We start from the raw sequence: 23692 nt of genomic DNA on the forward strand, positions 1-23692 counted from the left end.
TGTTTCACTGCTTTGTAGTACTAAGCTTGCTTGTTTTTCTGATGTTCAAGATCCGTTTGGAGTTATTTGGAAGAAGCTAACAAGCGCATTAAACCGACTGGAACTGGTATGGTTTTCATTTATTTCCTCAGTATATCAATTATGCACATATTTAACTTTATTCATGCATTTGACTGCTATTATCTAATTTTGATTGCTTATTAATAGCTTATCTTTTCACTTGGCCTCCCAGCTTAGTTATTTGGTGATCTTAGAGGTCGTCTTTATGACAGTAACAACCCAACCACATCAGCCTTAACTCTCCTCTACATTTTGAATATTCAATCGCATCAGCCTTAACTCTCCTCTACATTTTGAATGTTCAATTGATATCTTCTCTGAAAAGCCTCCCTTGCTATAATATTTGCCTAAACTTGGTGCTTGATTTCGTCAGTTTTATTTGTAAGAAGAGGTTCATGTTTTATCAAATTGAAGAAACTTGAGTGCGAGGGGAGGATATTAGCATATTCTCTGTCAAAAGTATACATGATAACTCAAGTGAGAGTTTTTTAAAATAAGAAGCAGAAAAACAAGCAAGTTTTAGAAAATAAGGCAAAGTTTTAAAACAAAGGAAAAGCAAGAGGTGCATGTTCCAAACCAGTTGATATACAGAGGGCATATCACTGATTAGATATCTAAAAGGAAGCATCATGGATTTATTTCATTTGCTAAAAAAATAAAAATAAAGAAAAGTGATGAATAGGTTTTCAAACAAGAAGCACAAGAGGAATATTTTGAAAGTTTGGTGTTTACGAGTGACTGATTGAGAAAACCTTGATGAGCAAGTCTCACATGACGCAAAAGATTTCCATGAAGTAGGAAAGCAAAATGCCAAGTGAAATTTCTCACAAGAGGAATATTTTATTTGTAATGAATTCTTCATGCAAAAAATTCAAATTGAAAATACCTTTGCAAATGCTTCTTACTACATGAAACTATTCTACTACCAAGTGAGATGTACCTGCAAATATCTCCTAAAGATTAAGTTGTAATAGGTAAGACTTTCAAAATCATGGAGACATACATTTTTTTCAAAAACAGAAGCAAAAAACAGTGAGTTTATTTTTTGTTAACATACGAGTTTTTTTTTAAGAAGTCATTTTTTCGATAATGTTTTAGAAGAGGAAAACCATTGGTTAGCATGATATAGAAAGAGATATGATTCTTTTTCAAAAAGCAAAATATGTATTGTAAAACAAATTGAAGACAAAAAAAAAACAATGGATCCTTGTTTTGAAATCATCAGATTAAAAAGATTAGCTCACAAAAATGAAAATATATGAAAGACTGATTATGGGGGCAGGGAACTAATCTTTGTTTCAAAAGAAGTATGTGTGGCTGTAACCAAAGTTTCCTACTCTCTGAGATGTTTGCTCTCCCCGTAATCCTTCAATAAGACTGTAAAACTTTTCCTATGCCTAGGGCATGAGTATTCTAGTAGTATGGGTTACTGAGGAAACTAAAATAATGATACTATATATACAGCACACGATGCATTAAGTATCACCCTTATACAGTTCAATTACCCACTTATATAAGAAGCAAACGACATGTGAATACATACATAGGAGAGACTATTTAAAATGATGTATGGCCGCGGTACACGAGCCAGAATGGTGGTAGATTTTCTTGTTTCTACTTATAACTTTACGTGAAAGAGCTGCCATGGTCTTCAAAATCCTGCATCACGACATAACTAGAGTACACTTTCAGGCAGGACAAACTAATGAACAGGAAAAACACTGGTAAATGTAAACCAACAGTTGAATACTCTAATAATTTCTGCAGATCAATGATGGAACAGGTTTTTAAGATGTTTTTTTTACTTACAAAAGATATGCTGTGAATTTGTGTTTGAGAAGAAGAAACTTTTGGGTTGAGAAAATGTGTTTTGGTAATATTTGTGAAAGGTTTTCAAGAGAAAGTTTGGTGTTTACAAGTGATTGAGAGAGTTTTGATGAGTAAGTATATCACTTGATACAAAAGAACTTCCATGAAGTAGGAGAGGCAATTGGCAAGTGAAATTTCTCCATGCCCCTCATGCCATGAATTCTTCCATAAAAAAAAAATCACATTAGCAAATGCATTTTAATTACTGCATGTGAGTACTCTACTACCAAGTGAGATGTAGCCAAAGACACCTTAAGAGTGTAAAACTAAGAATATTTCAGAAACACAAGTAAAACGTTGTTATAAAATAAGTTAGAAGAATTGAAGTAAGTTTTCAGTATTAACAATTGATAATTAATTTTTTTTTTCTCAGTAAGCAAAAATTTGTATTGATAAAGGTGGTTGTGGGGGGGAGGAGGAGGAGAGTACATATGAGGATGACTTCAAAAACTCAAAAAATAGACTATAAGAACTTAACAAAACCTATAATAAACATGTTTCGAACCTCCCATTTGGTTATCCATGGGGTTTTACAATAAAAACAACTTGATCATTGTCTTGCAAATTGCAGGGAAGTACTTTGCCAATTGTTTCAAAAAGGAAATTGGCTTTCTCCAAACCGGAGTCAATTTGCGATGATCAAAAGATTTATGCATCTCCCGCCATCTCTCCTTCATACACCAAGGTACACTTGAAGTTCCAAAACATTAACCGCAGATGTCGAAGTGGGACTCCACCCATACCTTCCTCCAATTTCTCTTAATAGCATACCTCTAGAGTTGCTAAACATTCACTATGAAATTATCGATGACCAATATAGTTCAAAGACACGCTATAGAAAGAACACATTCATAATTTCTAAAGCACACACCATAGAGAGACTATTTAAAATGATGGATTACCACAAGAAGTCCCCATCGACATTAACTTTTATGATATCACCCTCGGTGGTTACCATTTGCAATCCTTAATCCTAGGTGCCCTCCCAGCTTGTCTTGCAAACCCCAATTCTTCAAGATAACTAGACTACATTTACCCCCTCTTTTCAAACTAATGAACAGGAAAAACAGAAGAAAATGATATTAGCCCCTCATTTGCTTTTTTTGACATAATTTCTTCAAAGATGCATCGATGGAACAGGTTTTAATGACCATGACCATGCTAATACCGCCGCTGTCGAATTTGTGTTTTGCTTAACGAGAACCTTTCTTCTATGTAGCCTAAGTGCCTCCGAAAAATTTGTAAAATTGTCGTTACATCCAAACTGAAATCCAGCCCATTCCCATAACTTTTTTGCATCTGCACAATCCCAAAAATATGTTGGAGTGTATCACCGGATTACATGCCATGTAGCATCACGGAAACTAGTTTAACACCTCTTTTTGGAGAGACTCATCTTTGGCAAAGACGTTCCTCAATAGCTGAAAGCAAGCATCTAAGATCTTTGGTTGCAACCAATTGTGCCACAAATGTTTGCACCACCAAGAATGGTGCTCTCCTTTAATTGTCTCAAATGTAGATTGAACCTAAAATTGACCTTGCCAAAGTGGGGCTTCCAAATCGCATTTGCGCCCCATTGATAATAGGCGGTGATTTAAGTTAAACCCCGAATCATAAGAATGACTTGAAAATTCGAGGGAAGACCATGCACCATTGAGATAATAATTGCTAACCTTAGCTTTACATCCCTCGAGAACCTAAGGTTGTAATTGTAGCCTCTGTTGAATTGATTGCTCCCCAATCCAGCCAGCTCTCCATAGATCTACCTTCTCACCAAAGCCCAAAATAACCGAGCCCTAGAAATGAATTTCGTGCAAAGCCCACTTAATTCCCGGCCATATAGTAGACTTTGCATAATAGTTTATCAACTCTGGATGATCTCTAGTAAAGAACTTCTTTCTCATGAAAAAAAGATAATCATCATCATTAAACCTTATATGCCAAGCTAATTTCATTAACAAAGCCGATTTAACTCCTTCAATAACACGATACCTGAGACCACCCCTTTTTTGAGGTTTGCAAACTTTGTCCCACGAGGTTGTCACTAGTATTTTCGTAGAAATTGGATATTTCCCGGAGAAAATTCCTTAATAGTTCTTTCGACTTTTTTATGGCAACTTACAGGAAACTTGTAGAGACTCCCATGTTTTGTAATTAAATACTAAGAAAACTTTAACTTTATGAGAACACTCCTCCCTTTGAAAGGATAGTAATTTTCCTCTCCAACCTGTAATCCTCTTTTTTATCTTGTCCATCGTGGGTCTTTTTAACACAACTCTAGTAACCTTACAAACTTTGATCAACGGCACCCCAGATTTATCGGGTAGAGCTCCCACTTGAATATTCAAGAGTTGTTGCAAGTGATGTCTTCTTTCCATATTCATACCCCCAACAAACATCCTAAGTGATATTTATTCTTGTTCATAATCAACCTGATGAAAAACTTGATATCTCTCCATAAGATCGGCTATGTTAGTTAGACACACTTCTAGCATCCCTTTCTAAAAATAATAACATCATTTGCATACAAAAGGTTTAAATGGCTAGCTCTGTTTTAATCAACTTTCAAAAGAGATTTAGATAAACAGTCGCCTTTTGAAAGTTTTTTGAGTTTGTTCAAAAGTCCCTCGCTAGTGCAAACAACTTGGGAAAGAGGATCCCCCCAAGCTTTAAACCTCTTTTTGGCGTTATGAACCCAATAGGACCTCCATTCAACAAAATAGACAACCTAGTTGTACTAAGGAGAGCCAGGATTAGCCTATTCCATTTTTTAAAAAACCAAATCTTTTCAAAATTCGAACAAGAAATCCCATAACTCAACGTGTCATATGCCCGAAGTTATGTCCACCTTGATGGCTATACTCCCACCATATCTCTTCTTATCCGGTTCATTTATTTATTTCCGATGCAAAACCAATACTAGCTTGAGAGTTTACGCTTTGACAAATCCACTTTGTTCTTCAAACCGTGTCCGATGATAGTATTGAGCCTTTGTTGCATAATTTTTGGAGAAGATCTTGATCCAAAGTTACTCATACATAATGCGAAAACTTAGATCCACTCCTATCTTTTGGAACTAAAGTAATGAAACTTGATTTTGCCACCATTGGGTATGATACCTTCCCTGAAAAAAGATTTGACAAGATTACAAACATCATACGGATAGACCCCAATGAATATAGAATTGTGGCTTTTGTATCCATAGTGGGTCTTTTTGGTAGTCTTCATGTTAAAACAAATTCAAATTTCATTTTTAGGAATTTTACAACAATTGTTAATAACAATCTACTTTGGGGATGGGATCAAATAAATTTTAGCTCTTCATCCATATTCACCTTTATCATAGAACTTGACGGTATAATATTGGACAATGTAATGGGAGATATCACTTGACTATGTAGGACATTATCTTCTGAATTTGCAATTCAATCAGTAATTACAGATAACAAAAATCCAATAAGACTTGGTCCATTTTAATTTGATTCTGTGGAAAAAAAAGTCAACAATTTTGTCGTTACCATTCAACCAAGAATCTTTGCTTTTCATCAAAAAGTACTGCAAAGAGGCAGTTAGATACCTCTTCCTTCTCTTCCATTTCAGTTTTGCAAAATCATTTGTAGGATGACTGAACTTTGTGCCAATGCAAACAGAGCAAACTTTATTCACAACTTGCTCAATGTTACCCAAAAACAGATATGTTCCGGGTTTTAGTGACTGCTTTAACACCAAGCTTCTTATTCATTTGGAAAATGGGGGAGCCCTCAACAAAAGACTGAGTGAACACTTCATGAAATCTTTGAACTCTTTATGACTAGTCCATGCTTGGTTGAACTGACTGAAGTAGGTCTAACTGAATGTGAGCCACCGCTTATATAATGGGGCACACAATTTCTCTAGAACCCACCTTATACCTCCAACCACCAAATTTTTTGAATGGTCCATTTGTATAGAACACTCTATCAAGCCTAGCAAGAAGCAAAATCTAAGCCAGCCAGCATAGATAAGACGGTTATTACACCAAGTACATCTTGAGACCCACATGATCACTAAGTTGCAAATCAAGGTTATTGTACCAATTTGGGAAAACTCTAGCATATCAAGACCTTCTAGGATGCAAAAACCCACTTTGTCTCATCATTATGTAAAGACAACATTGAAATCCCCAAACACTATAAAAGGTAGATTAGGCATAAGATTTTCAAGCTAGCCCAAAGTTGTCTTCTAACATAAGACAAATGCATGAACGCAGTAACAACCAGTGATCACCAGAACGTGTTGAGCAAGGCATGGATAAGGCTAACATTCTCCTCTCCTCCACAAAATCCAAACATTGCCTTTTCTATCACTTGTTTCATTGTGAAAAAAATTGATAATCTAAATAAGAAAGTCTGAGAGACAACACGTAATCACTCTTTGGCTTCCTCTTTGGCTCAAACAATACATAGAATCTCAGGTCTAAACTGCTGTAAAAACTCTTTGATTTAGATAAAGCATTATTCTTACCAATACCAGTGCATTCCAGTAAATGTTCTTCATTAATTAGAAATAGGGGTTTTCTTTGCTCCTGCACTCTCGACCTGGTTCCGGTGGAAAAACAGGTTGAGCTTTATATTTGTGTTATGTTTTTTTTTTCTTAGTTGAACTGGGAAGGGGCTTCCAACCATCTTTAGCAACTTGAATCACCTCCTTCAAACAAACTGAAGCTGACCTTCCAATAACTTTGAACCTCGAAGCAAGACTGAATTGTTCTTTGTGTACGACTATAGGGCCAGTAGTTACTAGTTGAAACATTGTATATCTATATGGTCCACAACCAAATCAGCTACACCTAGTGAAGGACCAAGCCTACATTGTCCACGGTGCAACCTCTTCATTAATTACTGCTCCGTTGCCTCTTCTACTAGATTTCTCCGGCTGTATCTATAGCTTTGTGTACCATTATACCATCCTCTTGGGAGAATGAACCACTAAGGCCCTTGACATACTTTCCTGCTCTTTGTCTTTCATGTTCCCCATATCCTGTTCAGTGTTTGTCCTCATAACAAATTCTTGTGCAGTATCAACTGCATCCTCAAAACCTTGTTCACTGTCCACTGTCTCGCATCCTCATTTCATAAACTGAATTGTCATCTGATCGGTGTCCATATCATTATCTGTTCCCACATTCTCTCCAACTTCTTGATCCTTATCCACCATTACTACTTCCACAACTTCATTTGATGGTGGACTAGATTCTGTAACATTCATGCTCCATCTTTTCTTTTGGTTTTGCTCATTTGGTTCTCCTTGTCACCTCCTTCTTTCGTAGAGATCGTCGGAGTTGTAGGCGCTGCTATCAGATCTTTCTTGAGGAGCCTGCAATCTCCCACCAAGTGACTCACAATTTTGCAATGGTTGCAAAATTTTGGCTGTTAAATCGAACTTCTTGCCAGAATTCAATATTAGTACCTTCAACTTCCACTAAGATTTTATGGGGACATCGATACGTCTACTAGAACACTTGCATAATACCCATTGTCTCTTTCTAGTGAGTTTTTATCTACTCGAATAGGATTTCCGATAGTTCTTCCCATTGCCATGAGACTCTCCACCTCCCAGTATTCAAAACTGATCCCGGGAAACTGAGTATCAATGGCATAGTTTTAGATCAGGTCGTTCGCCTAGCATATGTAATTTGGTTTGCTTCTTAGAAAATCAAAACACGTTTATTCAAAACTTCTTTTGTGAAAATCATCTGAAAGTAACTGAACTAACGGCGTGTCTAATAATTGATGAATATTAATATTCTAAAACATTATACTGTTCATGATGCAATTAAAACACGAATTATACTTGTTATTTTGGAAGGAAGAAACTGAACCTCCAGCAATCAAGAAGTGCAAATGAAAGAATGAGTGTGTACATGAGAAGAGAAGAACTTTGCAGCAATGGCAGCTAATGCAGCGTTTGCACCCGCTGATATCGCCCATGCGTAGCCTCTTTTATTGCTACTGTCCATCGAAGTTATTACTCAACACGCCAAGACTACAACATTCCTAAACTGGAGAAAAAGTAGCCAAAACGGATCATGCAAAACTAAGAATTGCTGTAAACTGAACTCCTTTTGGATTGTCGTTCAAATTCCCTTTTGGAGATACCCTTTTATTGGGACAAAGTTCCAGTATGATCTGATTCTCTGCAGTTACACGTGATTGATGTTGCAACTTTCTGTAAATGCTTGTGAAGGACAGAAGGGCCCTGTTTGCTTCAGGAAATCGTTGTCACAATCACCTCACCTCATGAGGGTTTGAGGGGTAATGGCCTCCTGTAAACACTACATCCTCCACGGAATATATCAGTTTAACTGTAGCGGTATCCAAATCCAATTCTATTCTGTAGGGTTTTACATCATGTGCAACATGGGAATCGTCGAAGTCTAGCCTGTGATCACCAAGAGGCTGGCTAACCTTCAAAAATGGACATGATACAATTTATAAGAAACATATACCAAAACTACTAGAAGCTTACTTTCAAGCCAGAGACTATATTGCTGCACAAACATAACCATATTTTAACGGCAGAACACTAGTCTATGATGTTCAACAGAATCTATTATATTTGAATAGTTCATCAGATTTCCTTTCAAAATTGGAACCAGATGGATTTGAGCCATCAACCTCTCAACAAAGAGTGCTCTAACCGTTTTGAGCTTACAAATCCATTAGAGAACACAGTAACAAAAATATATTTGCACCAAATACATACTGAGGAGAATATATGTTACCAAACAACTTTTGACTACTCGCAATTGGGGGATTTTGTCCTCAACTGGTTTTGAAGTTAATAATTCACTGTCTCCTTTGCTCCATTTCTAGATGGTGGAACACACTTTTATGCCCTATGTACACACATTGACATAGCTTCATGATCAAGCAAACACATGAAAGTTGCGACAGAACTTAAACAGATAATACTTGTAATGCAGTGGGTCAACCTATTGAGTTTTTTTTCAAGTCGGTCGATTGAAAATGTGAAGTGTATTATAAATCCAGCGGGTCTTTAAGTAGAGTTCCTTAATAACTTAAAAGCACAAGATATAAGAAGAAAGATCCATACATTTGAGGGCTTGTCCCACAATTTGAAGCAGGCTTGGGTGCCTTCAGGATATTTGCTTTTATTCAAGAAGTTCTCAAAGCTGTGGCAGTACTTCTGGTGCATCAGAATTTGTACAGTTCCCTGGCATCACCAAACAGATAAGTCATGGTGACCAGAAACAAAGATAACAGTAAAAGTCAAATGGAAATCTTGCACTTCCATAGATATCATGCATAAAAAGAATGTAGAATAACGGGTACCTATAACTCAAACCGTAGAATAGTTTCTTTCCTGATATGCTGAAGCATGTGCTTGTTAATGCTTTGGCTCCAAAGGATTTGCAGCACAATCATAACTAGTTCTAGGCTGTAAGCTATCTATATTTTAACAGCGCTATCTATATTTAACAGCGCAAACAGCTATAGTCTATGGCATTCAACCGAAACTACTTTTGTGGATAGCTAATCAGATTTCATTTCAAAATTGGATCCAGATGGATTTGAACCATCAACCTCTAAATTAAGAGTGCCCTAACCAGTTTGAGCTTATACATATGCACCAATTATGTGCTAACAAGAGTATCTAATGTAGATCTTACTAGGCGGAAGCTTCAGTTTAATTGAATCTACACTTTAATTGAAACACAATTAAAAGATGGCCTAAAAATCACTCTTTTATTGAATCTCTCAATCACAAATCACACACATAAACACAACTACCGAAACCTTAACTACAAGTCCGTTATTTAAAGTAAATATATAAAGCATAAACCAATAGGAACACGACATTTGTCCAACTAACTAATGGACTCAACCATGGGCTTGGACTCAACTAAAGGGCTCATGCCCATAATATGTAGAGGGAACATAGGCGCACACCTATGACACTATACTCGACTAATGTTCTACATCACTCTCCCCAACCGAAAAAAACTCCGTCATCGAATTTCTAATCAACAAAAACTTCAGATAAAGAGAACCACGTCCACAAGCTTTAGGAAATCGGCCAATACCCCAGCTGAAAGGAATCCGACCATGAATTTTTCCTTTATAGTAGCTTCCCTGGCTTAAAATCAGTAACCCACAACATGCTCTTGCACACAGATTATGAAAACAATATGGTATACCCATATTAAATATGATCTCAATTCTCAATCAATTAAATAGGAGAGACGTGTTAGAGGAACTGAAAATAGGGCTGCTGATGCCCTGTCTAGAGTAGTGGAAGAACATGCTAATTGTCAAGCAATGTCGACAGTGCACCCACCGTGGCTCAAAGAAGTAATGCAAAGCTATGAGCACGATGACTTGATGCAAACTCTTATATCTTAGTTGATACTCAATCCCACTGGAGTGCATAATTATTCTTATGCCTCTGGTATTGTGAGATACAAAGACAAGATATACATCGGGAATAATGGTTACTTGAGACAGAAATTGATTGCCACTATACACTCTTCTTCCGTATGTGGTCACTCTGGAATGCAGGGAAGTTATCAGTGGGCGAAGTCTTATTTCTTTTGGCCAGGTCTAAAGAAAGATGTGATGGAGTTTGTAAGTGCTTGTGATGTCTGCCAAAGAAACAAAAATGAACATGTGTTCCCTGCTGGTTTACTGCAGCCTTTACCTGTCCTAGAGCATGTGTGGCAGCACATCGCCATGGATTTCATTACAGGTTTGCCAAAGTCAGAAGGAAAAGAAGTAATAATGGTGGTTGTCGATAGGCTTACAAAGTATAGCCATTTCATAACAATGGCTCATCCATATACTGCTGCAACAGTAGCTAAGGAGTTCATGAACCACATTTACAAGTTGCATGGACTGCCAGCCTCGATCACTTCAGACAGAGATGGGGTGTTTATAAGCTCGTTCTGGAAGGATTTGTTTAAGGAAATGGGTATTGAGATTCAGAAGGATTTGTTTAAGGAAATGGGTACTGAGATTCATCTAAGTACCGCCTACCATCCGCAAACCGATAGACAGACAGAGAGAACCAACTCTTGTCCATAAAACTACGTCGGTGCATGGTGGGACATAAGCCACAAAGTTGGTGTAAATGGCTTCCTTTGGCTGAATGGTGGTTCAACACTAACCACCACTCCAGCTTGAAGATGTCGCCTTTTAAGGCTCTTTACGGGTATACACCACCTCACCTCGCACTACCAACATCAGCAACAACATCAGTGGTTGCAGTTCAAGAATACCTACAGAAAATGGCAGTCATGATTAAAGCAGTTAAGGAAGGCTTGCAAAGACGCAGGAGAGGATGAAATGGTATGTTGACAAAATGAGAACCAAGAGGTCTTTTGAAGTGGAAAACTTGGTTTATCTCAGATTACAACCTTACAGGCAAACTTATGTGGCTGTTCAAAAGAACCTCAAGCTTGGTAAGTTCTATGGACCCTTTATTTTCTAGGATAGGGGCGCCACATGGGAAAATTCATGGATTTTTCTCATATTGAAATTGGGCAATGTAGTAACACCAATGCCTCATTTCGCCGTATTGGCTAGGAGGATGATACCGAATGTTTAAGGCAGTTGAAGTGCTTATCCATTGGTATAACACATTTCCTGAGGGCGCCACCTGGGAAGATTGGACTCATATTGCAACCAACTTCCCAAATTTTAATCGTTGAGGACAAAGAATGTTTAAAGGGGAAGGTATTGTCATGACAATAATTAACCAATTGTCATTTCATTACTTCAATACATATCATCAAATAATTCAGGCTGCAAATTAAATAAAAAACACAAACAGATGGAGGAAATGGAAAACCCTTTGAGGTCTGTCATCAAATAATTGAAGTTCGGTGGCAAATTACATAAAAATCGACACAAACAGATGGAAATGGATATACTTCCTTTGAGGCCCTTCAATAATATCATCCAGGTAACTGTTCTGGCCAAAGGTAAATGACGGATCGACAAAGACATTGAAGAAATGGCACTTTGAGGATGCACCAAAGTTAGTTTCCCTCCAGCTGCAAATTATATAAAAATCAACACAGATAGAGGAAGAGGAAACCCAGGTCTGTTCTGCGGTACCAATTTCTAGAGTAGAAACCACCACAGATAGAGGAAGAGGAAACCCAGGTCTGTTCTGCGGTACCAATTTCTAGAGTAGAAACCACTGTAAGCACAAAATTCGTACTAGTAAAACCTTAATTCAAAGTTTCAAACTGCGGACATTAAAACTCCTATATAGAACAAGAATAAAATTGGGAATTGATAAGGTGCGCCAAAAATTAGTGCAACGCATGAGCGACACATGAGTGAGCTGTTGTGGATGGGAACTCCCCAACAAAAATTATTTAAACGTGTGAGCCAATGGATAAGATATTAAACAGATAAGAACAGATACTACACTTGATCTTAGCCAAAAGGCCGAGAAAGGTATGCTTTAACCCATTTCATAGACTCTTTTTTATACTAGACTTGTCCCTCTTATCCTGTTCTTCCAGCAGTGTGGGACTAAAAATGCATTTCAAGTTTGATAGTTAGAACTTAGAACTGCCCGTGCTCATTTTCTACGAGGAATAAGCAGCTAGACTTGTTAATATTAAAATGAAAATGATTTGAACCTGTGGTTGGTTTAGTGATGAAACCTACTAGTTCAAGTTTCTCAACTAGAATCTGGGAAGAGTTTGAAGCAAAGACATGTTTGTGTACAAGAATTGGATGGATGCCCAGATGTTTTAACATTTTCACGCCCAAGTTTTGGTTATCGATCATCTGCATTCGAACCCATCTATAGGTATAAAGCTAATGAGGGCCTATTCAAGTTTTGGGGAACCGAAAACTACTTGGAAAGTGTTTGATGAGATTCCAGCTGCAGACAAGAATATTGTGCTTTTCAATGTAATGATTAGAAGCTATGTTAATAATTGTATGTATGGAGAGGCTTTACTTGTTTACATGAACATGTGGAGATATGGACTCGTCCCTGATAACTATACCTTCCCTTGTGTTCTCAAAGCTTGCTCGATGTCAGAGAATTTAAAGGTTGGGTTGCAAGTCCATGCTGCTATTGTAAGAGCTGGGCTCGATTCAAATCTCTTTGTTGGGAATGGGTTAATTGCAATGTATGGGAAATGTCATCGGTTAGGCGATGCTCGTCGAGTTCTAGATGGAATGCGTCAAAGAGATGTTGTGTCTTGAAATTCTATGGTTGCTGGGTTTGCACAGAAAGGGCGGTTTGACGATGCATTGGAGGTTTGTAAAGAAATGGAGACGCAGTTGGTGAAACCTAATGCTGGTACTATGGCTAGCCTTTTCCCAGCTGTAACAAATACATCATCCGCTAATGTTCAATTTGTTAGAGATATGTTTAATAAGATGGCAATGAAGGAGTTGGTTTCTTACAATGTGATGATTGCTATCTGTGTGAATAATTCCATGCCTACTGAGGCTGTGGAGATTTTCTCACAGATTGAAAGCAAATGGCTAGAACCAGATCCAGTCACTATTGCTAGTGTTCTTCCTGCTTGTGGCGATTTGTCTGCTCTGGAACTGGGGAAACGAGAATATGTTCTTGGCTTAATGCTTTAGTTGACATGTATGCTAAGTGTGGGTGCTTGCAGGCTGCGAGGGAAGTATTTGATGGGATGGGGCTTCGGGATGTTGTCTCATGGACTTCAATGATATCAGCCTATGGAATGAATGGACAAGGCCGAGATGCCGTTGCTCTGTTCTCTGATATGCTAGAGTCAGGAGTGGTTCCTGATCAGATTGTGTTTGTCTCGATTCTCTCCGCTTGCAGCCATTCAGGTTTGTTGGATGAAGGGAAGCACTATTTTAGATTGATGACCAGGGAATATAAAATGGTTCCGAGGTTAGAACATTATGCTTGCATGGTTGACCTTTTAGGACGACCTGGCCTTGTTGATGAGGCATACAAGTTCATCAGCCAAATGACAGTGAAGCCGAGTGAGCAACTGTGGGGAGCATTGTTAAGTGCTTGCCAAGTTTATTCTAACATGAGTCTGGGGCTTGTTGCTGCTGATCATCTCTTTCAACTTGTTCCCGAACAGGCTGGATATTATGTTCTGTTGTCCAACATTTATGCAAAGGCAGGTTGGTGAAACGAGGTTACAGCTGTCCGATCCGTCATGAAAAGCAGAGGAATTAGTAAAATGCCTGGATGTAGTAAAATGTAGAAATGGGTAAGAGAGTGCACACCTTTCTTGTTGGTGACCAATCGCATCCGCAGACCAAAGAAATCTATGAGGAGTTAGATGTGTTAGTTAGTAAGATGAAGGAAGCAGGGTATGTCCCTGAGACAAATTCTGCACTCCATGATGTGGAGGAGGAAGACAAGGAATGCCATCTAGCAGTCCACAGTGAGAAGCTTGCAATTGTTTTTGTCATAATAAATACAGAGCCAGGGACACCTATCAGGATAACCAAGAGCCTCCGTGTGTGTGGGGATTGTCATGTAGCTTCCAAGCACATCTCTAAGATCACATAACGCGAAATCATTGTACGGGATACGAATCGGTTTCATCATTTTCGTGATGGCACATCCTCATGTGGAGATTATTGGTGACCACATAATGATATTTATGGTGATAATAGAGTGTCCTCTTTATTCTGTGAATGTCTCAAACCGCTACCGACCCTGATGATCGTAGTGCATATGACAAGCACCTGTTCAGCGCTGAAGATTTGAAGCAGCTAAAGGCTAGTTATAATCTAATAGGTAAAGAATCTAACCTTGCTTCCTACTCCGGTCTCATTCCGTCCTCAAGTATTCAATTAGACTTGGGTGTTCGGCAGCCTCCTTGGACACCTGTTAGGATGCTCAGTGAAAGAAATACTTTAGTTCCTGCTGCTCGCAATTTTGAGAAGCAGCAGAGTGCAAACCCAGAACTAACATGTTTTCGCATTGAGCACTAGTGAAGAAACTGAAAAGCTAGATGAGGGACTTTATGTACTTTCTGAGGTAATCAGTCCAACAGATAGTAAAATCTCATCCAATAGAAAACCTCTTGTTGACATGACTAATAGCAAAACTTTGGCATCAATTTCTTTGACCAAGAGTTATAATGACAGGGATAGTATAGAATCTGTGCACACGGGGCTGAATATTAGTGGGATGCAAATCGATGCGAAGCAGAAGCTCAGGGATGCTTATTGTGAAAACAAAAGAGCTAAGAAAGATAAGGATAACCAGAGTTTCTCAATAGGTGGATAGGGTGTAGGGAAGGCCCTGTCTCTCTTTACAATGAAACCAAAATTGTCTAGAAAAGCAAGTGTAGGAAAAAAAATCTAAGAGTTTCTTGGATATCTTTACAATGAAACCAAAATTGTCTAGAAAAGCAAGTGTAGGAAAAAAAAATTAAGAGTTTCTTGGATAAGGGGTGTAGACGAGCTAAAATAGTTTCCAACATGTCATCCTTTATTCGCTTGTTCAACAGAAGCGACAGCCAGTTGCACTTGTTACAGGTACATATTTAATTGATTGAGAGTTGAGATCATATTTTTCTTTTCTTTTATCACCAATGGCTCATCTTGAAAGCTTGTAACTTCACCAACATATGTGACTTTCTTTAAGGAAATCCAAATCTGCAATCGTGCTTTTTTGAAAAACAAATCACTTCGTTTGTCAAAGTGAGTCACAAAACTTTCCCAAATCAGATCATCGTACTTATCAAAAATTGACTCATCATCATACTTATCAAAAATTGACTCATCATCATACTTATCAAAGATTGGTGGAGCGCCAAATAGGGAAGCTTCAACACCTGCCGGTAGCCGAGCGGTGCCATCATTGAGGGGTACACCCTCACGTTCCCCATTGAAAGGAAGTTCCCTGTTGGTGTTATCTTTCATACCAACTCTGTTCTCTCCGTTGTTTTCGAAATCTATAGGCACAAAAGGATTTAAAAGAGAGATTGAACCATCAACCTGAGATGCATCATCAGTACTAGCCACTAAACCATTATTCTGTGGTGGTGGAAGTGGTTGTTGCACCTCTCTTTGGACTGAAAACTTTGCTTCCATCGAGTTCTGGAACATGTGTCATGTTCTTCATGTTTTCTTCTAAACGAGACATGTGAGTATCTATGGATGGAGGACGACCTCGAGTTGTTTTGTTATTCACCATAACACAAAAAAAAAAATTGACTTTTCAAGAAAAAAAAATCACCATGAACAGTAACTTGGGTGAACATTGACTCAGTGAATAGTACCCGATGAACAGTGTTTCGTGAACAGTGCTTTTGGTGAACAGTATTATAAATAGTAACTCCTGGAATTAATCTGCTCCGATACCAAATAATGTAGATCTTACTAGCGAAAGCTTCAGTTTAATTGAATCTACACTTTAATTGAAACACAATTAAAAGACGACCTAAAAATCACTCTTTTATTGAATTTCTCAATCACAAATCACACACATAAACACAACTACCAAAACCCTAACTACAAATCTGTTATTTAAAATAAATCTAGAAAGCATAAACCAATAGGAACACGACATGTGTCCAACTAACTAATGGACTCAACTAAGGGGCTCATGCCCATAACATGTAGAGGGAACATAGGCGCACACCTATGACACTGACATACTCGACTAATGTTCTACATCAGTATCTGTAATTAATCAACTTTGGACTGCATGTAAGTGATAAATTTTGTCCTACTGGCTTTGATCCTATTCTCTTTCCCCTTTGCTTACTTTGGTTCCATATTTGCAAAATGACCCAATATATCAGCTCCCAAACCATAATAACTTACTTCCTCTTGATAAAAGTAATACAAAAATGTTGAGAACCTCGGTTGAAAAAGGCACCGACTGTGCTTTATAGCCGAGAGAGTGGTGGGTGGCTCACCCCAAACCTCAAAAGCATAATTTAATCCGGCTATAAAGCGAAGAAAGCAATTAATCATAGGGCATAATGGATTCAATGACTAAAGATAGGCTCCTTTTTTACCTTCTTTGCTAGAACACCAAGAGAAATTGTTCACATCAAAAGAACTAAGAAAATGTGCATGTGCTAGAATAAATCAAAACCCTAACCATTACTCACCTGAGTTAACAACTAGCACCTATTTCAAATAAATAAATAGGACGTCAATTTATAAAAAAGAGACATTACTTGTGAAAAAACATGACATCGAACTAGTGTTTAAATATTTACAATCCACTTCTCAAAGCATGGAGATCTAGAAAATGCTACTGCCTTCGAGGGGTCACTTTTTTTTTCTACAGTTTCACATTTAATTATTTCCAACTTTTAGCTGTACGCCTGTACCAACCAACTTAAATAGATATATGTAAAGATACGGTACCGATAAACTATAAACCGAAAGCGTAAAATGCATGCAATCGTAATAATGTGAATGCCGCCAAAGGCAAGTTACAACAAGACAATTGACTCTCCTCTCTCCTCACAGAAGCTCCCTCTCAAGCTTTGCATCAGATACATTACTTCTCTATCTCTAGCCTAGTGGGAGACACTACAATCTTAGCCGCATCCAACCCAAACTCCTCGGCTTTCTAACTCTCACATCTTCATCTTGAATGTGCAACTAATATCATCTTGAATATAGGTTAACACAAGTGAAACTTTCTAAAAAAAGAAGCAACCAAACACGCAAAAGTTTAAAAAAGAAGGCAATGTGATGCATTCTAGGGTCCTAATTGGTTCATATGTTACTAGGGATTTTAGAAGCATGTTTGGTTGCTAATTTGGTGTTTTTAGCATAGGTTATTGTATAGACCCCCACTATGTGGCTCATTAAGCCCACAAATCCAGCCCATATCAATTAAGCCCACAAATCCTAGCTACACCCAATAAATGGTCTATTTATGAATATGTCCAGGTTTATTATTGTAGAAAAATAAGAATAAAAATTCAAAGAGATAACAATTCTCATGACACAAACAAATACAGTCCTCTTAGGACTCAACATCTTCATTCATATAAAACACCATTTTTTCTCATAATGTGAACTACGTTGAAACTTGATCCATAGATAATAGATCTTAGGTACGTAGGCAACCATTATCTTGGTTCAGTTTCATCTCTCTCAACATCAAATTTCCTCTGTTTCTTAGTGCATTCTTTATCATTTGCTCTCGTTGTGTTGAAGCAGATTATTATCGAAACAATACAAAAATTAGTTGTTTTAGTTTCTAAATTTGAATTAGAAGCCTAGCTTCTAAATTCATAATTCCTTTAGTCTATATATTGAGTTGTAGACTTTGTGTTTGTGTGAGAAAGGTTTTTTCTTTGTGTGTTTGTAAACTTTCTTGTTATTGATTATTTGTAAGGTGATTACAAGAGATAACTTGTCATCCCCCTTCTCTCAAACTTGTGAGTTTCAAGTCCGATTGGCTCACAAGCAACCAGTTTGTGATTCTTCGGCATCACGTTCATATCTATATGTACACTATTGCATCACAATGTTTTAAAATAAAGGAAATGCATTTTATTTATTAGTAAGAGGTGTGGGTTCCAAACTAGTTAGTATTCGAAGGACGCGGTACTAATTATTTTACAAAAGGAAGTAAACCTTTCTATACCATAGAAATTCATTTCTTTTGCAACAACATAAAAAAGTCAATCTTTTAAGAGATTTTTTGTTAACAAGAGAGTGAATTTATGTTTGAAAAGAAAATACTTTTGGATTGAGGAAATTCTTTACTTTCAAATAGATTTTGGTAATATTTTGTGAAAGGTTTTCAAACAAGAAGCACAACAAGAAGTTGAGTGTTTATGACTGACTGATTGAGATAATTTTGACGGGCAAGAGTATCACATGATACAAAAGAACTTCCATGAAGTAGGAAAGCCAAACGGCAAGTGAAATTTCTCCACACCCCTCACGCCATGAATTCTCTTGTAGAAAAATTCACAAGCATAGAGAAAACCTTTGCAAATACTTCTTACTACATGAAACTATTCTACTACCAAGTGAGATGAACCCTCAAATATCCCCAAAAGAGTAAGTTGAAATAGGTAAGAGAACTTTCAAAATAACGAAGACCTACATATTTTTTTTATGGAAGAAACATTTTTGGAAAACATAGGAATAAAACACTGAGGTTTTTCTTTAATAAAACATTGAGTTTTAAAGTCTTTTTTTGATAATACTTTAGAAGAGGGAAACCATTGCTCAGTATGACATAGAAAGAGATTAAATTTTTTTCGAAACACAGAAATATGTATTGTAAAACAAATTGAAGAAAAAAAAACAATGTATCCCTTTTTAAAAAATCATCAGATAAAATAATTTTAGCTTCACAAAGCCGTTATCACGATCATTGTGCGTAATGAACACATTTATAGAGCAATTCACAAAACTGTACCAAAAAAAAAAAAAATACTATAATTATAAGCAAAAGAAAAAATTAAATTAAACCCCCTAAATTCACATTATACAGGCCTAGATTTTATATTGGAATAAGACTTAATAAACATATAAACATGAACTTCTTTTCATTTGATGGTAACGACATCAGGATATCCTGAGCTTAATATGTACAGATATACTTCTATGAGGATAAGACCAAAGGGTTCTACCAGAGCCAGACTAACAAAGATTCCCTAGTCCCTAATAAAACAAGAGGCAAATAGAACACAAGACAATCGGAACATGCAATTTCTAGAACAATACAAAAAATAGATCTATTACAACGAATAATTGATGCAGCATACCTTAATCTTTAGTAGCCAAGTGTTACATCTCTTCTACCTCATCTTTGTTAACGGGTACAAGGGTCAAGGGGTACAAGGGTTCGCAAACCAGATAAGCTCATCAATAACTCAAAATCTACAATGCCACTAGTAATAAAATGAATACATACGCAAGACTGATTATGGGAGCAGGGAGCTAAAATTTGTTTAAAAGAAGTACAGTATGTATGGCTGTAACCAAATTTGCCTGCACTCTGAGATATTTGCTCTCCCCATAATCCTTGAATAGAGTCGCAAATCTTTTCTTAAGCCCAGGGCATGAGGATCCTAGTATTATGAGCTACTAAGAAAACAAAAATAATCATATTATATATACAGCACACGATTCACTGATTATGACCCTTATACTCTAAAAAACTAAATAACAACCAACAGTTGAAAACTCTAATATTTTCTGCAGATAATTGATGAAAGAGGGTTTTAAGACATTTTTTACTTACCAAAAAGAAAATATGTGAATTTCCGTTTGCAAAGATGTTTTTGGGTTGAGGAAATTCTTTTTAGTCAGCCAATATTCTCTGTCAAACTTGTTTTGGAAATATTTAAGAAAGGTTTTCAAACGAGAAGTGCAAATAGATTAAAGAGAAATTTTCGTAAACACGACAAATTGAGAGAATTTTGACAAGTATATCAATTGATAGAAAACAACTTCCATGAAGTAGGAAAGCAAATTGCCAAAGTGAATTCTACACCCCTCACAATGAATTCTTCCATAAAAAAATCCACAAGTGTGAAGAGTACATTAGCAAATGCTTCTTACGGCATGTAACTATTCTACTGTGAGTTGTACCCAGCAATGATCCCCCTTACAATCAAAGCGCTTTTAAGAGAAAGTTGAGTATCGAAGCGTTTTTTAAAAAAAAATAGTAAAGACAAATGTTGTTTTAAGAAAGAGATGTGTTCTTTTTTCATAACAAACTGGAAAATACCAAACAAGTAAAACATTTTCTTCTTCTCAATTTTGGAAAAACAAGAGCACAGAACAATGAGCTTTTTAAAACCAACTGTCGAATTAAAAGAGGTATCTTTTTGAAACAAACTCTTGAAACCATGGTTTTGAATGAGTTTTCCAAATCATTATTTACGGCTAGCGGTGTGCTGAGAAAGACAACAGTTGTTAGTAAGTCACTTAAATTATAGACAATGACGGAATTATTTTTAACAGAGAAGAAAGAACCGAATCATTATATTAAATAAAAAATAACCCTAATTAAGAATTGTTGCATAAAGGAACGAGTTTCACAATCGTTGGTAATTGATAAACCTACCTGAGATCAAATATATATATATATATATAAGGGGAAAGATACTGACTGAAGATGACCATCAAAGACTTGGGAGAAAAAAACTCGCTGCTTCTTATTCCCACAAAGTAGAACTACAAAACCCTAGAATACATCCTTCAATTATTAAAGACTAGTAAATAATGCCAACATCATTTAAAGAGTGCTAAAACCCACCCTATGGCCTATTTAAGTCCCAAGCAACCATTTTGGCAAAGCATGTGTCGTTGAAATAATGTACCATAATAATACAAAAGTGAGGGTGGTTAGCACGAATTCCTGTATCAAATATCACCATTTTAACTTTTGCATGCCATAAGGCCTTGGCTACAAAATTAATTTAACCTGGTGATTTCTATACCATAACAATAACAAACCAAAATTCAGATAATAAAAAATATTGAATATTACAACTAGCAAACCAACCTCTCCACGCATAATTCCAAACTTTTTGTCAAATTACAAATCTTGAATAAGACTCCACTCCACCACACTTTTACCTTTCCAGGCCTGTTTTCCCATCTGAAAAGGAATCCATTTTCTACCCACACTATTAACAAACATGCTGCTAGAACAAGTCGAGCCAATCAAAAAATCTTTCATAAGTCTCAATTTCTTAGATTCACAAAATTTCATTAGACACTGGGTGAGCACATAGTACATTATTTTCACAAAATGCAAATGTTCAATAGTCAGACCATAACATAAATCATATTAATGTTTAATGTTATCACTCACCCTAAGATATCACAAAATCTACTTCAATACCCTTACCAGTTAGTAAGAATGCTTGGCCACAAGACTCATGTAGACATTCAATCATCCGAAAAGGTGGGGTCTCACCAAAGTCCAGTATGTGGGCAATTTCACAAATGCCAAATGGCTTAAACGCCTAAATAGGCTCATAGGCATCACAAGAAATTACCAAACAGATAAAATCACAGTGACCAGGAGAAATAGATGTAGAAGTCACATAGAAATATTATACTAGCATCTATAGGACACAAAAAAAAATAAAGTAGAATAATGAATAGTCAGTTACCTATAAGTCCGTAACTCAATGCCAGAGAATGATTTCTTTCCTGATAACGCTGAAGCGTGTGCCTGTTATTGCTTCGGCTGTAATGGATGTCTTTGTAGCACAAACATAATCAGTTCTTAGTTGTAAGATACCCATATTTTAACAGCAGAAAACAAATATAGACTATGACAATTAACATAATCTAATGAAAAACTACTCAAATTGGATCCAGATGGAATTGAACCAACAACCTCTCAACTTAGAGTGCTTTAGCCATTTTGAGCTTACGAATCCATTAGAGAACACACATCACCAAGCATATTTGCACCAAATATGTACTAACAAGAAGACTTGTTACCAAACAACTTTGGACTACTCCTAACTGGTTTGATCTTATTCATTGTCTCCGTTTCTTACCTTTGCTCTATTTCTGTAAAATGATCCAAAATATCAGCTTTCTGAACGTCATAGCTTGCTTACACTTGAGAGATGTAAATGACAGAATGCTGAGGATCTCATTTGAAAAGGCAGACGACAGATCTATAACCAAAGGGGTGTCCAAGCATGAACCTGTAAAGCATAATTCAATCCCAACCTCTGGTAACTCAAGAGTCCAGATCTGTTTTGCTATAACACCAAGGGAACCTTTTCACATCATAAAATTAAAAAAAATTCAAATCTAAAATCTTAATATATGACAATAATAAATCAAAACCTACTTATTCCAACGATCCCTAACAACTATTATTCACGTTCTGAAATTCAAAAAAAAACAAACAAACAAACTCCAGGAAGAAAAGTACCTAAATTTAGGGGGGTGGGGGGAAGAAAAAAATATATATGTTTCGTATAGGAGAGACATATAGGATTACTAAATAATGTCCTAGACCACAATCCACCACTAACTTAGTTGTTTTTTTTTTTTCGCTTCAATACTAACAACAAACACACATACATACGATGTTAACACGTTTAATATCTCCAACAGACAGCGCCTAGCGAGCTCACCAAATGCCTCCTTAACGTCGACTCTAGAAATCATAATGTTAGTATGATAGATGAGTACTCAATATGTATAGATAGATCCGCTCTTGAATAAAAAAGACTTTTATATAAAGATATCATACTTTCACCTTTCCCATTTATCAGAAATGTCGCGAATAGATCTTGAGCTATTTCCTGCCTTAGGACGCAATAGGACGGCGTGCATGTCTTCCCTAATAGAAAAATGACCATTAAAAACCTATTCTTTTGCAGTGGATACCCTCGGTTGAATTTTCTTTAAGGTCTCGTTAGCAATTCTTGAAAGAGTTGTTTGTACACCAGCCTCCTACAGGATCTGCTACTGTTCTACATCCGTCTTTAATCTTTATACCTTGAAGCCGCTAACCAGAATGAAGTCAAGACCAAAGACCACTTCGTATATGTGAAAGCTGATGTTTGGCATCACAAACTAATGAACAGGGGGAAAACAAGTAAATTACAACCAACAATTGAATATTCTATTATTTTCTGCAGATGATCGATGGAACAGGTTTTAAAGACATTAAAAGTCTAAACTAAGGGATATCAATCTTTTCGTGCAGCAAGAGTTTTACTTTTAATAATGAAAAGTTTATTTTAAATACGAGACATATATTTGAACAAATTGAAGAAAATAAACCATAATTATTTTTTACAAAC

At 36.7% G+C, this 23692-nt stretch overlaps 3 long non-coding RNA genes and 2 pseudogenes across 14 annotated transcripts in view; 1 reads left to right on the top strand and 4 right to left on the bottom strand.

Annotated features, from left to right (window-relative positions):
- LOC147520424 (uncharacterized) overlaps positions 1-23692 on the bottom strand; it is a 42790-nt gene that overhangs the window by 17052 nt on the left and 2046 nt on the right. For 10 of the 12 annotated variants that reach the window (XR_015212622.1, XR_015212620.1, XR_015212621.1 and 7 more), the window contains 2 exons: positions 22427-23462; positions 22031-22120 (listed from right to left, as the gene is read on the bottom strand). This is a non-coding gene — a long non-coding RNA (uncharacterized LOC147520424). Of the gene's footprint in view, positions 1-21210; positions 21881-22030; positions 22121-22260; positions 23463-23692 lie in introns of those variants that run through there. The other 2 variants (XR_015212628.1, XR_015212627.1) reach the window with 2 other exon arrangements.
- LOC147520426 (U2 spliceosomal RNA) lies at positions 12231-12399 on the bottom strand (annotated as a pseudogene).
- LOC147520427 (putative pentatricopeptide repeat-containing protein At3g49142) lies at positions 12735-14880 on the top strand (annotated as a pseudogene).
- On the bottom strand, positions 15164-16085 carry LOC147520428 (uncharacterized). The gene is made up of 2 exons (XR_015212636.1): positions 15703-16085; positions 15164-15577 (listed from the first exon to the last, which is right to left on the bottom strand). It is a non-coding gene; the product is annotated as an uncharacterized LOC147520428 (long non-coding RNA).
- Positions 19341-20542, bottom strand: LOC147520429 (uncharacterized). The gene is made up of 2 exons (XR_015212634.1): positions 19667-20542; positions 19341-19562 (listed from the first exon to the last, which is right to left on the bottom strand). It is a non-coding gene; the product is annotated as an uncharacterized LOC147520429 (long non-coding RNA).

This window comes from Coptis chinensis, chromosome 2 (assembly GCF_015680905.1).
Source record: "Coptis chinensis isolate HL-2020 chromosome 2, ASM1568090v1, whole genome shotgun sequence".
Lineage (NCBI taxonomy): Eukaryota > Viridiplantae > Streptophyta > Magnoliopsida > Ranunculales > Ranunculaceae > Coptis > Coptis chinensis.